Genomic DNA, 19071 nt, shown 5'->3' on the forward strand with positions numbered 1-19071 from the left:
TGCTTAAGGTCAAAAGAGAGATCAACAAAGAAAGCTTACTTATTTATGCTACATCGTGATTGATTAGCATAAGTCTTATTTATTTAATAAAGGCTAAAACGTTTGTGAAAAAGGAAGAAAAAATAAAAAGTAACTTATATAATAGGAAATATTTTGGTAAAAGGGCAAAAATATATGGGGGGTTCCCATGCATGGAAAAGCTTGCCTCATTAGCCCTCCCCTTAAGGCTAGAGGTATTCATGCCTCTAGCCTTGTACTTGAGCATGTTGAAATAGAGTAGGATTTCTTCTTGGTGGCTGGTAGATCCTTGTAGGGAATAATGGATCCCTTGGAAGCATGAGGCTCCCCATAGTTCTTTTCGGTGTCCACCTGGGTCCCACACTAAGCGTAAATCCATTGTATGCAATAATGCCCTCTTCAGAAGATCACACTTATAATGATTCTTGAGTCCCCAAACTGCACAAGAATTAACTCTTGCATAAGTGATAGAAGGTATGGAAAGAACTTGATTAGTCCTTGAAAGTATTCCAAAGTGGGACCATGCATGGCTTCCTCATCCAGACACATAGCCAAAAGGGAGTAAGAAACCATAATCCTCATATCTTGCTTGTTGTCCTTCTTCATGCCAAATTGATAGACACATGTTGCCCACATGGATAGATTGCATGGTTGATGCATGTTGCACAAGAGAGCCCACCATGTACAAAAGATAAACTGCAAACCACATTTTGAAAAATGACTCCATGTTACCACTAGTATGCAAAACCATTCTTCCTTGATTGGTGTGTCCTAGATTGATTCCACTGGTTGTTAATGTCAATCCTTCCACTCTTGTCGCAACCCAACTTAAAGAGCTTCCCAAATTAATGTTACACACAATGTTCACAGTTAGAAAGGAAAAGCTAAAGTGCCAGTAGACCTCATTTGCATTTCTCTGCATGAGTCTTTCACCAATCTCGTGCCATAGGGGTAGTTGAAGTGTCTTCACCACTTTCACATGTGGTTGCAAATTTGAAGGGTCCACCTTGTTGTGGTTGAATGTGAGGCCCATTACCTCAATGGAGCTATCACTTCCTTCACTCCCTGTTGACTCCTCCTCTGAAGTGGTTGAAGAGTCACCACTAGAAAACTCATCCATAGAGGTTTCTAGATCCGTGTAGCATTGCCAACCTGTCTTCATGTCGTAAAGTATTGGCTTCCCTTTGGCATCTCTAATTTGGATTATGCCGGTGTCCCAGTCCTGCTTAGCTCTCATAGCCATAAGCCAAGGCCTCCCTAGAATGATAGGATAGCCCTCCCCTTTGTGTGGCATGACAAAGATGTCCACATCTACCTCGGTGTTGAATGCCTTTATCCTAACTGCATTTATGACACCAACACATTGAACTTTTAAATTATTTGCCATTTTGGCTCGGCATGGTGCCGGCCGTCTCACCTCTAAACCCAAACGGTACATCATTTTTTCACTCATGACGCATATTTGTGCGCCACCATCAATGTAGATATTGGAGATTTGTTGCCATTTGATGTAAGCATCCATCACTGGTAGTATGTCATCTAGATTCCTCCCAGAGATAGCCCCAACTATCTTTGGCTTTGGTCGTCTCGTGCTAACCATCTTTGTCCATTGTCTCCTCACCCTAGGTGCTAGGTGGAGTAATTAGGGCCAGGTGATTTTTGGGCCATGCACAGAAACATCTTGAACCAAATCATATGGTTTAGAACATTCACCCAAAGAGAAATCTACAATGTCAATTTTACGTCGTGACTTGGACGGCTTTTTGCTAGATTCCCCTTTAGTCTTCATCTTTTCTTCCTTTTGGGAAGATTCACCTTGCCTAGCGCATTTTACCCCTATGGCATCTACTCCTTTAAACTTGGACTTACCTTTTGCTACTCCCTTGATATCCTCCTCCACTTTCTCCTTTCCTTTACCTTCAAGACTAATGACGCTTACTGTTTGATTGCCAACTAGTGGTGGGGGTAAGGGTGGAATGAGAGGTTGTGGTGGTGGTGGTGGTTGTGGTTGAATGGGTGGTTGTAGGATTTGCATGGGTGGTGCTTGTTGTGGTGCCCTCGGTGGTGGTGGTCTTGCTCTCGGTGGTGAAACCTGGTTTTGCCTGGCTCCTCTGTTGAAATTCTGCCTCCTTGGGTGTGGACAGTAAGTAGTACATGACATGACCATCCTCCCCACAATTGTAGCAGTGGTATTCTTGGTTTTGCCTTCATTGTCCTCTTCCTTGCTCTTGGTTGCGATTGTGTGCATGCCCTTGTTGTATCAAATGGACTGAGAGATTCTCAAGTTGATTGGTGATTCGATTGAGCAGGTCTTGCTGATCTTCAATTGGTTCTTGTGGTTGAATCCTCTGGGCGGCTGTTGTAGGTGGTGCTAGAGGTGGTCGGGTCCTAACGACTTCCTCTTCATCGATATTCCTGGCTTGTAGGCGCAACTTCTTGTCTTTAAGGAGGGCCACTTCAACTGCTAGCTCATACGTAGTAGGAAACCTTCCCTTCACCTTCTCTTTAAGAGTTGGCCATAACCCAGCCACAAACCGATCCTTCTTTAGGAAATCAGGTGCCCCCTCATCCTCTCTTAGCGATGCAACGCATCGCCCCCATAAATCTACAAACTTTGACTCATATGATGCGTATTCCAGCATATTGCCCTGCTTCAACTCTGTCAACAATTGCCATAGCTTCTCTGATGTTGTGCCCTCTCCAAAATGCTTGACAAAGGCTGCTCTTAATAAGTCCCACCGTTCCTTGGTTGCTTGTGCCAAGGCATTGTACCATGATCTTGCCTCCACCTTCATTAGAAGTGGGAAGATGCGCAAGCGTGAAGCATCATCATCTCTCGAAGAGATGACACATGCTATTTCCAAGTTGTCTAGAAAGTCTGCAGCATCCTCACCCACATTACCAGTAAATGTTGGAAATGCTACACTTGCCATTGTGAGAGTAAGAAAATTAACTCGACTTAGAAATCTTTTTTTAATTTTTTTATTTTATAGAGATTCAATACATGGGTGCTCGGTGGATGGAAAACATACTATACAAGGATGAAAATAACTACATCAAAAGACACTTCATGATTAATCATAGGGAGGATAAAGGGTAGAGAAGAGGTGTTTATCTCTTGTAGTCGTTCTCTACCAAACATGGTTGTAATGATCTGCTGATAAAATATCTTGCGGTCCAAGATTACTTTGATTGATTGAATTCGTTGTGGTGCATAAGTTTGGTTCCTTGCAAAAGGTTGATGCGCTGGGTCCATCACATGATAATTCGGAAAGGCTCTCTCCTTCGTGGTGGAAGGTTATAGTCAGAGGTGTAGAGCTCTTGGTAGTCGAGGTCAAATTTATAGTACCAGAGGACAAGGTTGTCTTCCTCTTCTAGCTCTAGGACTGTCCCTCTAGCAAGCTCTTGGAAAAGCTTGAACTCTCTCTCTTTGAGCAACTTCACTTTCCTGCAAGATAGAGTGCCATCTAGTGTATACACAGGTGTGATGAGGTAGGTGGTGAGTCTTACCACTTGTATTAATCCAAGTTGGATGGATACATAGCAAGCTATAAAGTCGTCATCATAGCCTTGATTCACAAGCAACACACCTTGAAGGTGGAGGGTCTTGTCTTTCCGCCAAGCAAAACCTGTGTCAAAGACCTTGTCGATGACAAGCTCCGCCACTTCACTCGGTAGACGACGTAGAATCCATGCTGCTGTTTCTAGTTCCTGGCTCATGAGATGAGAGTGAGGTATAGAAAGACTTTGGAGGATTTACCCTTTTGTTTTGGAGACGGGGTGATTGTCGGCACTGGAAAACCCTTGAATCTTTTGGTGCAAGGGAGAGGGAGGGACCACGCGTTCGTAGTAGCTTCCTCAAGTTGTGAAGGCTTGTTGTGCTTGTAGGTGGAATAGGTGGCAAAGATGGGGACGTAGATGTAGAGAAGCCTGGTGCTACTTGAAAGCCTACCGTTGTGAGAACGCCTGTGCGGATGTTGAGAGAGAAAATGATGGCCTTTTCTTCACTTTGGGTTGCACTCATGTCGAAGGTGCGGTTTTTGGCTACAATGTGAGCATGATGCAGCTTGTGCCTTGCTTTTACGCTTGCGGGGATGATGAGAAATGTAAACAATCTGAGTAGGGAAAGAGCGTCTTACCACTTCTTCTATGCTAACAATACAACACCCTGGCAAGAGTGTCTTGATGACTTGAGTCAAACCTTCTTGAAGCTCCTCCTCTTCAGTGGTCCAATTAGAGAATTCAAGAAGCCACTCGTCCATGAAGAGAAGTAAACATGTCAGTCTTGTACACTGAAGGTCTTGAGTTCGATCCTCAGTGGGGGCACCAAATGAGAGGCGGAAGTGAAAAAATAGACCCGGTGGCATCTACACCAAGACTATGCACAATGGCCTCATCATGGGGGATACACAATAGGGGCACCACCTAGCAAGATATGCGGCTAGGACGCATACATATACACAATGAAGCATGCCATGGAAAACAATGTCAAGATCCACGCCCAAATGTGGAATGGGTGGTTAGAGAATAAGGTGAGAGGAGTGGTGAGTGAGTGAGAATGGGCTCGCTACGCGTGCATGTTAGTAACGAAGATAATGAGGTAGGGGAAACTTGCGAGTATGCTCACTTATCATACAAGAGGTGCGAATCCGCACACCTCAAGATGGAAGTAGCAAGATGATAGGAATATGAGAGGGAGAGAGAGAGAGAGTGTGTGTATGGTGGCGAATCCGCACACCTTTACATAAGCAGAAAAAAAAAGGCAAGGAACAAGCATATACCATACTCACAATGAGATGTATCCAAAGCGACACAAAGTATGGTACCAAGATGGAGTGTGTTGATTGCTTGCAAAAGATGAATACAATAGGTAGCGTATGGCAGGAAAATGAGAAGGGGACAAGATCGTAGGAGGCATAATGGAGAGATGGGAGTTGATGGCGAGGAATATCATGAGTGTGTCCACCCTTCTTCTTCTTGAAATTGTGCCTTCAACCCTTAATTACAAGTGGTGTGGAGGTGTGGTGCTCATCTTTTGTGCATGGTGATGGTGATGATGATGGTGTTGTGATTATGTGATTAGGGTTCATGCTACAAACATGTTGCACAAGAGTGTGCATGGATAGGTGTGTGAGTGTGAGTGAGTGTGTGTGTGTGTGTTTTTTTTTTTTTTTCAAGTGAGCTCTCATGGCCTCCTTATATAGGGAAGGAGGGGAGGATTTAGCAATATTTCTATTTGAGGTGAGTGTCCCACTTTGGTGACTAGGAAAATGGAGTGCATGTGACTGTGGCTCCCATCTTGTCTCCTCATTATTTAAAATACCAGAGTCAATAGAGAGAGAAAATGAGAGAATGTGGGTAGGATGTAGAGGATAGGAGATATTTACAATAGTTTAGCTTTGGCTAGACATAAGCTTATTAGGGAGAGAAGAGAGAGGTAAGAAAATTATAAGAGAGGTTGTCGAAGGTGGATAATTGTTGATGAGGATGGATCCTCCAAAAATGGTGATAGAATCACTGTAGATTTGCCAAGACCTCATTAAAAGAGCCTTGTCTCTTGTAATCATGCTTGAAGACTTGTAGAACCATAGCCCTTCTAGAGGGAAGAAAATTGGGGATGGCCTGTGTCACCATTACACGAGAAAACTGGGGTCCACTACAAAAATCATATCTCTGTGTTCATAACTGGGATCACGAGCTACATCTTTCACGTTGAACGCTCCTTCAGATTCGGGGTTCTTCTTTACTTAAAAAATACAGCCAAATAATGTATTATTTATCGCTGCAAAAGTCTTTTGGTGGTCCCCTTTGAGTGGACTTCTCTCTTGCCTTCAAATGTAAGCTCCTTCATGTGTATGAAAACATGACCTAGAGTCATTACAAGAGGTTGTGTGCTCTTGTGACGCTGTTAGCGACGGAAATACACTGGGTTTTTATAACCCCCGACGTCGCTAAAACCGTCGCTACGAGCGTCGCTACGAGAGCGTCGCTATATGCGTCGCTATATAGCGACGCATATAGCGACGCCTATAGTGACGTTTACACAGAAGACTATAGAGACGCTCATAGAGACGCTACAGAGCCATAAATAGCGACGCTTATAGCGACGCCCGAGAGAAATTTTTTTTGGTGGCAGGGCATTGAATGCCCTGCCACCCATCAACCATATTGTACTTGATTCACTTTTTAAAAAAAGTGCAAAGGTAGATAATAGACCCAAAATAGTCACCCACAAGACGCATTGTTTGCAAAATTGACAATTGTACACATCATAAGCAAAATGAATTGATTGGCAAATGTAATAATGACAATTGTACAACATCATAGGCATAAAGAATTGATTGGCAAAAGGAACTGCGGTGACAAATGTAATAATATACATGGTTGAAAAAGACGTATAAAATCCGTCTCATGATACATAAGCTATGAGAAACCCTAAACTAATGCTATCTAGCTACGGCTAAACTGACGTCGTCTAGTCAGACGTCTCATCGCGTCCAAGCGGCATATCTGTCGGATTCTGCAAAAAAAGACAATAAGACAGCTTTCAGTAAGTATAAACATATAACGACATTTATAAACCAATACAAAAAATAAAAAAGAGTAAACCCTAATACTAACCATGCCGCCGCGAGAACTGAGAATGTCCATCAGGGCGTTTAAGCCCTTCCTGCCTGCGTACTGGCGCTCGTACGGTGTGGGATCACGTCCTGTCATCGACCACTGTCAAAACATACAAAGATTTCATTATGTTAGAACTAAAAAACTCATAAACCCTAAACTATCGAACATGCATAAAGAGCAATGTGAAAACACTTACAAAATCGGCCTCAAATGATGCCCATCCACCGCTCCCCAAGTGGTGCGAGCTCCCTGCCTCTACTCGCGCTCTGGCTGCATCCTTTTGTTGCTTCCACTTGTCGGGATTCTCACGCGCTGCTTTCTTCGCATTCTTCCAATCTTCTTTGGCCAGCCAATCTGGCCTGTTCCACCCATTCTTGATTGCTTTTTTCACTTCGGAACGCTTGTGTTTGCAGTATTCGCGCATTCGAATCTTCATCAGGTCTTCATTGAACCGCTGATCCCGTGTTGGAACGGGAAAATCATCATGAAGTATGCTGATGACTCTGTTTCTTAAATCACTTGGTACTTCACTCCATTTGTTTAGTATGTAGTGTCTAAATAGCTGAGAGCAAAGACCACGCATGCGCGAGATCACCTTCTTGCCGTCATCATCCATGATGATGCCGCCGCTGATGTCGACGGAGTAAGGCAAGCCCTCTGGCCGGTGACGCGTGAACCTGGGTGTCCCGGCAGGGGTCTCTAGCGGCGTGTCGATGGGGGTACGGACGTCAGGTGTCTCCACCGGCGTCTGGGCCCCGAAGCGAGGAGTGTCGAGTGGGGTGGCTCCTGGCGGAGTAGGTAGAGATGTGTAGCTTCTAGGAACAGTCAGCCGTGCAAAACCTGGCGTAGATGGCGATGCTGTGGCTGGTGTGGCGGCGGGCAAAGAAGGGGAGGGTAAAGAGCCTCGTCGAGCACGAGGCGGTGTGGAGGCATCGGTGAAAAAATCCCCACAACAACCGCCACCGCCACCACTAGAGCGCCGGTGTCTAGACGAGTGTGAAGCTCGTCTCGTCGACGCCGAAGCTTCGGAGCGCGCCGAATGCTCCGAAAGAGAGGGAGATGCGGATGGAGTAAGAACGCGCGATGATGCGCCAGAGCGATGACGCTCCACGTACCACTGTCTCTGCTGCGGTGACAAAGAAGAAAGAAACTCCTCATCATCCATACCTGCATTAAACACATGAATATTTAAACTTAATATTGAATGAATAGAGTAGACAATGACGCAAAGACCATTAAATACAATGACGTAATGACGCATATAAATACAATGACGCAATGAATCGAGTGATAGAAGAGGCAAGTCGAAAACTCAGAATTTTCAATCAAAAGATGTGAGCGCGAGTAGAAAAGAGCGTTATACACCATGGAAGGTACTTAGAGAGCCAGAGCTTTTACAACACGGAGCAAAATTGTTCAAATACAATATTTGTGGCTTTAAGAGATCTCTCTCTCATCCTCGCATAACTCAGCATAACTTCCTATATCTATATAGAGCTCTCCGTTTAAACACATATCCTCTGTTTCATTTTGTAGCTCCTCTGCATGCACCCCATATAGAGTAGTAGCATCTTGATGCTCGTCTGGCACCACCGCAGCGGCTTCTGATTGAGCATCTTCTCTGATCTCCTCCATTGATGTCGTTGTGATTGGCACATGGTAGCCTTCATACGTCCTTGCACTATGAGGGGCTACCTCTATGACGTACCACCAGTTTGATGTAGACTTTGTAGGATGAAATATTACCTGCCAGAGCCACATAACTTACATGAGAGCTTTCAAGCACATAACTTGTAAAAGGGGGATGTTAACTACTTACATACTTACTTGTTCACAATGCTGGGGTAGTACGAAAGTGTCTCTTAGGTCAGTCCATTTCTTAGTAGAATCCACCTCAAGAAAACCAGACTCTCCTCTACGCACAGTAGCGTTGCGACCCTCCATGATTATCTTGAACCATTGCACGTCGAACAAGTCGACAAAAAATCCTCTGTAATCAATCCTCAAAATCTCTTGCAGCGTGCCGAAGTAAGTGAGTTCCGCCACCACAGGATCTGCATCAGAGGAACGTCGTCGACTAGACTGTTCAAATTTTGCCATGATTCCACAATCTTGAGTAAAACGCTTTTTGTCGATTCGTTCCACCCTAAAATGTCGACCTTTACACCATGCTGCTGTGTATGACTTATACTACAACGAACAAAGATTATGAGTGGCTGTTCAAACGTTTATAAATAAAGTCACTTGCTAGTCGTACATTGCAAACTTACCTTGGTCGCGCAACCCCGAGAGTACTCCCACTCTTCTTCACTCACTTCGTCACCGCATTGTTGTGCGCTTTTCGACGTTGCGCCATGTGGTGGCCCAAAGTTCGACCTCTTGTACTTTGGCAAGACTCCTACCATCGGGTAGTAGAACTTCAGAGGGTGATGGCTTGGTAGGGTCTTTAGTGAATGCATGGGGGTAGGATATTGACATGGACACTCTTGGGGAGTATAGGGTCTACATGAGAAGTAAAAAGAGAATCAACCTCCCCATCATCTTCCCTTACTTCACTAGCTGTAGGCTCCAAACGACTGGCTTGACCAATGGTTTCCATTAGGCGACTAAACACACTAGCACTTTGTTGTGGGGCCAAGATAGGTAAATTTTGGTTTTTATTTTCCGGATATAGGGTGGAGTGCCCCTCCATCATGTCAGAATCAGAGGAAGAGTCACTAGCCACTGCGATGTGTGGGTCTTGGATTGCACTAAATTGGGTCCCAGCCAAAGGCTCGAGACCTAATGTGGGTGGATAATGGGTTCCTGTGTAATTTGAGGCACTCTCTAATTTCTTAGACTCTATCACTCGACTAGAGCATAAATGCATGTGATCTATGTACCCTAAAAGTGTTGACAAGTACCATAAGGGGCCTTGCCACTAGCTATTTTAGTCTTTTTTTTAAAGGTTTTTTAAAACCCTTTTCTATGTGTGTGATGTGGTATGGGTCATGTGATAGCTCAAAAAAATCATATTGATTGGAGGGATGTGGCGTGCTTTACAACACACGATTCGGCTATCAAAAACTCTCGTAACCCCCACAATAGTCGATTTTGACTTGGGTGTGTAGGCACAAGAGGGAAGGTCTAAAGGAAGCTAGTGGAGGGAAAAGGTGAAGCCTAGATCCCACATGCTTCATTTTTCCCTTGAGAAGTGGGGTATATGTATAACATGAGACACAATATTCCTTCACTTGAAAGGTAGCTATGGAGGACCCTACTTCCTATATATATAAATCAAGACCGAAACTAAGATTGAGACCGGGGCCAATGGGGATCTTTCTTTTTCTCGTCTACATGGGGGGATTAGTTGGAGTCGTTTTTTTTTGTCAATTCAAAAAAGAATACAGCTGCTTACAGGGGCGTTTTTGTTTATTTCTTCTCTTAAAAAAAAAGGTGTTCAGAGATATCAACTCAAAATTTGACAAAAAAAGCTGCAATTAGCAGAACTTAACAAAGTCTAAGTTTACAAAAAAACAAAAAATGGGCAACATTGCCATACAATAAAATGTAAATAGAGTTGCAACAAAGCCTCAATTACCCAAAAAAATGTTGGGATTAAAGCCCAAGTGGCCTCTTATGCGGATATGGCCGGCCGCCCGCCTAACTCACTTACCTCTAACTCTTTGTATATACTAACATATTCTTTGTGAATACTAAGGATTTGGGAGATAACCCTTCTAACAGATCTCTGCGTCCTGTGTACTGTGTAAGCTCACTGTGTGTGTGTGTGTGTGTGTGTGAGAGAGAGAGAGTCGACCCACGCTCCGCTCCGCGACTTCAATTGGTATCAGAGCCTTGGTTCAGTGCGGATTTGCGCAATCGCGCGCGCGCGCACTTTTCCGGCAGATTCTGGATCCGGAGTTCGAAAATTCACACTCGGCGTTCCGGGAGCGTTTCCATCAGGCGACCTGGGGTTTTACCCCCCTTTCGAAGCCGTTTATGCCCTCAGAATTTCGTTCTGAGCACTACAACAGAAGATAGATTTCAGCCGCAAAGAAATCCGTCTTGTGTAGATTGGCAAGCAGGAGGTGGTCGACATCAATATCGACATCGACATACATCACTTATTCGTCTTCAGAGCATCATCTATAGACCAGGTACACATATATATCATCAGATATATATATTGCAGTCTGCATTGCTACTTCTTGTGCTTGCCAGGTTCCAGGGGAGGTGTGGCCATATGACGGCTTGACACCACTGGCATGTATTGCAGATTGATGTACTGTGATTGTGGGTCTGCTAGTTGTGAGTCACGCTAGCAGACAGACCGCCGCAGCGGTCATAGGACAGTGATTGGTCTATTATAGGATGTATGCTAGTTCTGGGCAGTTTGCTGAGCCATCTGAGAGGGTCGTGTGTGAGGTTTTTTGAAGCCAAGCACTGGGGGCTGGGTTACCCAGTGTGAGGTGGATTAGGTTGCTGGAGTTCCCCTCTACACGCATCCTCTTCGACGACTTTTATCCCTTAGGATGTATGACTTTGTGTAGACACTGGATTGCATCTTATGCGTCAGGCCGTTGAGGCATTGTTCAGGGCTCAGTCTTGAGACAGATACAGGTTCTGTCATCGCCCAGAGAGGAGACAGTGTATGCTTACAGGACAGCATATTACAGGGATTTTTTAGATTTGTCATTGGTCAGCTATTTATGATTGTTTCTTGAGCTATCTTTTGGTTCCCAGAGCTCAGTTTACAGGGGAGACTCTGTCAAAAATTTTCAAAAATACTGACAGTTTCTGAGGAGAGGTGTTCAGCTTGTTGATTACAGCTTGTTTACTGTGTACAGAGGCCAGTTTACAGGGGAAACTCTGCCGGATTTTTCTCAGGAGTAAACAGTTTGGCAGATATGGCATCTTCTCACAGTGAGACTCTTTACAACATAAAGAAGCTGGATGGCACAAACTTTCCATTCTGGAAGAAGCAGATTTGGCAGGTTTTGGTGCAGAAAAAACAAGTGAAGCCACTGAAGCTCAAAGGGGAGAGACCAGAAGGTATGGCTCAAGATGAGTGGGAAGAGCTTGACGAGTTAGCTTGTTCCACAATCATGCTGACACTGGCAGAAAATGTTTACTTCAACGTAGCAGAAGAGACTACAGCGTATGGCGTATGGCAAAAGCTATGTGATATGTACGAGAAACACAGTGCTGCTTCTCAGATTTACTGGCTCAAGAAATTGGTGGATTTGAAGATGAAGGAAGGGACAGCCATGTCAAATCATCTGAATGAATTTCACTCAATTTTCAGCCAGTTAACAGCACAAGAGATAGTCTTTCCAGATTCAGTGAAGGCTATGTTTCTCTTAATCACTTTGCCAGACAGTTGGGATACTTTTCGTACAGCGTTAAGTAATTCTGTCGCGCCAGAAGGTCTTACAAGTGCCAATGTAGAAGGCAGCTTGCTCACAGAGGAAGTGAACAGGAAGAACATTGACAAAGGCAAAGGCAATAGCGCTTTGGTTGTTCGAGGGAGACAACAGTTTAAAGAGAAGAAGGGTAAGAAGGCACAAAACCGAAGTAAGTCTCGTGATTCGAAGTCAAAGGATGACATAGAATGCTACCATTGTGGCAAGAAGGGTCACATGAAGCGAGACTGTACGAAGTGGAAACAAGAAAAAGGCAAAACAAAGAGTTTTGAGCAAGATGAAAAGAAGAGTTCAGTGAAGATTGAAGAGGTGAATGTCACAGGATCTGGTTCAGACAGTGATTCTGGTATAGCAGCTGGTGACATCTTCCTTACAAGCAATCTTGATTCTGTTTTCTTGACTGCAGAGGATGGACATGCTATGAGTGATTGGATTATCGACTCAGGGGCATCTTTACATGTTTCTCCGCACAAAGAGTGGTTTACATCATATGTGGCTACTAAAGACTATGTCAGACTTGGCAATGAGCAGGTTTGTGACATACTTGGAGTGGGAGATGTGCAGTTGAAGTTTCAGAATGGCTCTTCTTTATGGCTCAAGAATGTCAGACATGTTCCAGCAATCCGAAAGAGCTTGATTAGTACAGGGAAGTTGGATGATGCGGGTTATGTGACAGTTTTTGGGAACAGCGCTTGGAAGATCTCCAAAGGTTCGATGACTGTAGCACATGGCAGCAAGTCAGGAACTCTGTACACTTTACATGTTTCAGAGGTTAAAAACCATGTAATTAATGTGATTGAGCAGCCAAGTGTGTCACTGTGGCATCGTAGGTTGGGACATATGTCAAAAAGAGGAATGGAAATACTTTCTCATTATGGTTATTTGCCTGGCTTTTCATTTCAAGATTTCGAGTTTTGTGAGCATTGTGTTTATGGTAAGCAAACACAGGACCCGCACAGATCAAAGAGGAATCGTAGGGACGAACGGTTAGCTCTTGTACACAGTGACCTATGCGGACCAATGCCTAGTTTGTCACTAGGGGGAGCAGCGTACTTTTGTACATTCATAGATGACTATTCTCGCAAAGTATGGGTTTACTTCTTGAAGCACAAGGATGAGGTGCTCAAGGTCTTTAAGACATTCTTGCAGCTGGTGGAGAATCAGAGTGGTCAGAAGCTGAAGTGCTTGAGAACTGACAATGGTGGAGAGTACGTTTCCAAAGCTTTTCAAGACTTTTGTCAAGAAAAAGGGATTAAGCGGAAACTTACTGCACCATATAATCCTTCACAGAATGGGGTTGCAGAACGTATGAATAGGACCATACAAGAGAAGGTCAGAAGCATGTTGTCAAATGCTGAGTTGCCTGATGGATTTTGGGCGGAAGCAGTGGCTACAGCAGTCCATTTGATCAACAGGTCTCCTAGTAGGGTTCTGGATAAGAGTGCAGTGGCCGAGATGCTATGGACAGGCAAGGCACCTTCGTATAAGCATCTCAGAGTCTTTGGTTGTGAAGCTTATAGCCATATTCCTAAGGAGTTCACAAATAAGTTAGCACCAAAGAGCAAGAAGTGTATATTTCTTGGCTACGGAGAATCGGGCGAGATGGGTTACCGGCTTTGGGATCCTGAGTCCAGAAAGCTTATTCGTAGCAATGATGTGCATTTCAATGAAGCCAAGTTTCACGCTAAGCCAGAGAAGACAGAGGAGATCAGAAGAGTTGTCTTCAGGGAAGATGGACCTAGTGCTAGCACATCAAGACAGCATGGTCAGGCTCAGGAACAGCCTATAGTGGCTAGAGAGGCAGAATCAGTTGTGGTGAGACGTTCTGAGCGTGTCTCCAAACCACCTGATCGTTATGTGCCATCTCATGCTCACAGATTGCGGAGAACCATCTTGTTACAAGGAAGCATTACAAGTGGTTGACTCGAAAAAATGGCAGTTGGCCATGCAGTCAGAGATGACAGCTCTGCATAAAAACCAGACATGGAAGTTGGTTAAATTACCACAGGGCAAAAAGGCTCTACCTTGTAAATGGGTTTACAGGTATAAGATCACCGCTCATGATAGTCAGCCAAAGTACAAAGCAAGGCTTGTTGCCAAGGGCTTTAAGCAAGAACAAGGCATTGACTTTGATGAAGTCTTCTCTCCAGTGGTCAAGATGACTACATTGAGATGCTTTCTTGCATTGGTTGCTATATTGGATTTGGTGTTGCACCAAATGGATGTCAAGACAGCGTTCTTGCATGGTGATTTAGATGTGGAAATTTACATGCAGCAGCCAGAAGGGTTTGTTGAGAAAGGCATGGAACATTTGGTATGCCAGTTGTTAAAGAGTCTTTATGGCTTAAAACAATCACCGAGGGCATGGTACCATAAGTTCCACCAGTTTATGCTTTCTCAAGGCTACAAATGTAGTGAGTTCGATCACTGTCTATATACAAAGAAGGCTAAGGATGGCAGTTGGCTGATCCTTATTTTGTATGTGGATGACATGTTGATTGCTGGCAAACACTTGGAAGAAATTTCAGCTTTGAAGTCAAAGATGGCAAAATCGTTTGACATGAAAGACATGGGTGAGGCAAGTCATATACTTGGTATGCGCATTGAGAGAGACAGATCAAAGAAGTTGATTTGGTTATCTCAAACAGAGTATATTGACAAGGTTTTGCAACGTTTCAATATGGAGAAGGGAAAGGCATTGAGTGTTCCATTGCCACCATATGTGAAACTTAGCAAACAAGATTGTCCTGTGTCTGAGGAAGAAAAGGCTGAAATGGATAAGATTCCATATGCGTCTGCAGTGGGTAGTTTGATGTATGCAATGATTGCTACACGTCCGGATATTGCATTTGCAGTGGGAGTGGTTAGCAGATATATGTCAAATCCCGGCAAGAAACATTGGGAGGCAGTGAAAGGTATCATGAGATACTTAAAACATACAAAGAGTATGCGCATATGCTATGGTAGTCAGGATTTGAGTGTCAGAGGATACACTGACTCAGATTATGCAGGAGACTTGGATAAGAGGAGATCTACATCAGGCTATGTCTTTACATTGGCTGGAGGTGCCATATCATGGCGATCTCGATTACAAGATTGTGTTACGCAGTCTACTACAGAAGCTGAGTATGTTGCAGCAAATGAGGCATGCAAAGAAGCTATTTGGCTTGGTAGATTGGTTGCAGACTTGGGAATCAATGCAGATATGCCAGAGTTATATTGTGATAGTCAAAGTGCTATACAATTGGCAAAGAATCCAGTGTTCCATTCGAAGACTAAGCATATTGATGTGAAGTATCACTTCATTAGGGAAGTACTTGAAGACAAGCAGATACAACTGCTGAAGATCCACACCAAGGACAATCCTGCTGATCTACTCACAAAGGGACTTCCAGGAGAGGGCTTTGTGCATTGTCGTGAGTTATTGGGCATTGGATAGATGGCAGCCATGTAAATCTTTGTACATTTATGTTCATAGATTTACAGTTACTTAAAGTGCCACATTGGACTTTAAGTGGGAGGTTGTTGGGATTAAAGCCCAAGTGGCCTCTTATGCGGATATGGCCGGCCGCCCGCCTAACTCACTTACCTCTAACTCTTTGTATATACTAACATATTCTTTGTGAATACTAAGGATTTGGGAGATAGCCCTTCTAACAGATCTCTGCGTCCTGTGTACTGTGTAAGCTCACTGTGTGTGTGTGTGTGTGAGAGAGAGAGAGTCGACCCACGCTCCGCTCCGCGACTTCAAAAAATAGCACAATCGGCTTCTTAGCCTTCCAAACATGCAAAAAAACAATCTCAACACATATACAGGTTGTGGTAGGAGCTTGGCACAAAGGCGGCTCCCTGACAACTGTGCCAAAAATGTCAACTGCAAGGAGTTTTCCCAACGCTGTGTTGCGAGCCACAGGGGTTGCAAGCACACAACCTACACACATATACAATCTCTATGACTACAGATGGTGTGTCACTCACATCCTGCACTGCTTTCGTTGAGAGAATCCTGCACGCACTGAGAGGAAGAATCCGCCACTACTGTCATCCTCCTCGCTGGCACCGTACTCCCATTGCTCGATCGCCTACGCCCTCTCTCTCTCTCTCATGCTCACATATAGAGTACAAAACAAGAAGATAAGGCAATACCCAGCTTCATACGTTTAGAATAATTCAAAAGACTGATTTTACAACCTTATCTATGGGTTGGGTCTGTCCCTTTCACATACGGGCGCCCACATTCTAGTGCGCCTCTCATGGGCGATCACCAACCTAGACTATAGACCTACAGGACCGACAAGCCCGACCCATAACTGAATACAAATAATAATAATAATAAGGATGACACACAAATTTAACAAATGTACATTAGTCAAATATTTAAAGTGGTTTCTTGAATGTTGACTTGATTGAGGAAGTGTATATAATACAGCCTCGTAGTTTGATCAAGAAAGAACAAGAAAAGAAAGTGTGTGGATGTCATCTCATCTTTTTACTTCACGGCTGTAAGCATATCATCCACATTCAAGATTAGAATGATGAGGAAACCATTTTTTAGCCTCCTTGTGTACAAGCAATGATCCTTTGGCTCCATACATAAACTTGCAATTGAACGTACTTATCAAACTTGATGTACCACTACCTCGATCCTTGCTTTAGTCCATACAAAGCTTTCTTGAGTTTACAAACCAGTTATGCCCTTGTCGACTTCTCAAGTTTATCTCAAAACCTTTTGGTTGCATCATGTAGAGGTATTCTTCAAGATCCCCATGAAAAAATTCCATCTTCACACACATTTGGACCAATTCCATGTCCTCTATGGCTACTAGACCAAGCACAAGACACAGTGTAGTCATCTTGACCATTGGGGAAAAGATCTCATCAAAGTCTATGCCTTTCTTCTTCTTGAATCCTTTGGCAACCAATTTAGCCTTATACTTAGGCTTGGGATCTTTTGCTATGTACTTCTTCTTGCACACCCATGACATGACTCCCCATAATGCTTGAGAAGATGGATTATCTATGCTTTCCTTTGTTTTTGTGGGAAAACACCATGTATAGTTAGTTACCTTGTATTGTTCTCAATAGGAGAATCTCGCTTATGCTAGTCTTGTTGGAGCTGATGGTTATCTTGTCATGAGGTTGATTACTAAAAGGATGTACCTTTGACTTTTCTTAATGATGAATTTGGACTTTCCTTAGATTCATATGAACATATTTTTTCCTCAACTTGGGGCTTGGTGGTGTGAGTTGTAGACATATACCATTTGCTTGATACCTTGAGGATAGAATATGGGGTGAATTTGGCTTATGCTTTGCTTATGTAAGTTGATTCTCCACTCTTCTTAGATTCATCTAAAATAGAGTTCATCCCTCCACTTTGAGCTTGGTGGTTGTACACACACACACACACTTGGTCGTTAAACTTGGCTATGATTAAACCTCCAAGATGTTGCTTTGCTTTGAAAAGTAAGGAAATTTGAAATAGTGTAAGCTGATAAGCTGACTTTGTGATTTGTACTCGATCATAACTTCTTGTAGTTTTGGATGGATATCTGACCCTCTATGGTTATAGACTTATGGAAAATGAGCATACTTATATGTAGCTTTACACTGGTCATTAAATGATACCTTGATTTAGCTTCTGACTCATGGGTATAACTAAATCATTGCATGCTTTCAATGTTGATGGTTTGGAAAGATAATGGTACAAGTTTATGCCCTGAAAAATATAAAAAACTAGATCTTCTAGGTACATAATAAAATTTTTCAAATGACTTTTAGTTTATATGATTAACTTGGATTTTACAAACTTGAAAAATGGTTATACATGAATTAAAATTTGTAATACACCTACTGTAATGCCACTTGAATTAGAAGGGATGATGGCCTTCTAATACTTACATAATCCACACACAGATAAAACTTTTTTGCATATTAGTTTGTCGACACTTGCAATATGTATTCAAGGCTAGCAAATCTATTGTCTTATTTATTTGGATGCAGGTGAGAATGCTATCTTTACTTAAAAGTATTTTGGCTTAGCGGTTGTCTGACATTGAAGATGCCTGTTGATTCAACTTGGATGACCTCCGCAACTCTATTACTTTTGTACAAGATCATTGGGATGATGCCGCATTCTTATTATAGTGTACAAAAATGAATCTAAGACCGAGTCGTTTGCAGGTCGACAAATATTTCGGGGGTGCTTGTAGAGCTTGGTCTGCTCAGATTTTTGATTTGGGCTCATTTCGGTCTCCGTTTCCACTACAGGCAGGTCTGCACATGCAATTTCATCATTTTGTGTGTAATTTCTGTCAGTGCCGTTTTCTGCATAACAGGTGTCTTACAGTCTTCTAAGGTTTGTGCTATATAGCACGTGTTGTTCCCGCTCTATTTCTCCTATTTTCGGGCAGTTTTCACATCAGGTGCAACATTTACCATGGATGACAACAACAACACAGATGTGTTCAAGATGTTTGCTGCCGAGGACAGGTTGGATAGGGACAATTACCCTGTGTGGGCTTATATGATGCAACATGTTCTTGTGTCAAAGGGCGTCTGGAATATTGTGCAGGGCATTGATGTACGTCCTGGTTCTGAGGATGCAGGCGATGTTGAGGATGTTGCAGGTCTTGCTGCAAGGATTGCTGCTATTAGAGTTGTTTTGCCTACGACAGAACAAGCTCGTTGGGATGTAAAGGATGCGCAAGCTCATGCATTGGCTGCGTTGTCTATGAAGCGCACCATTGTTCCTCACATCCGTTCGGCAAAATCTGCAAACAGGCTTGGGATATTTTGGTTGGTCTTTATGCAAGCCGCAATGAGGCTAAAATTTCTTTGCTGCGTAAAGAGATGGAGTCGAAGATTATGCACGAGGAAGATGATATGGAAACTTTCCTTCCTAGTGTCAAGGATATCAATGAGCAACTTATTTTTGCAGGTGAAGTCATTTCAGACAGTTCCCTTGTGCAGACTGTTCTTGATGCCTTACCAGATTCTTACCAGACTTTTGCTAGTACTTGGA

The sequence above is a fragment of the Adiantum capillus-veneris genome, chromosome 26, assembly GCF_014529385.1.
Source record: "Adiantum capillus-veneris isolate H3 chromosome 26, ASM1452938v2, whole genome shotgun sequence".
NCBI lineage: Eukaryota > Viridiplantae > Streptophyta > Polypodiopsida > Polypodiales > Pteridaceae > Adiantum > Adiantum capillus-veneris.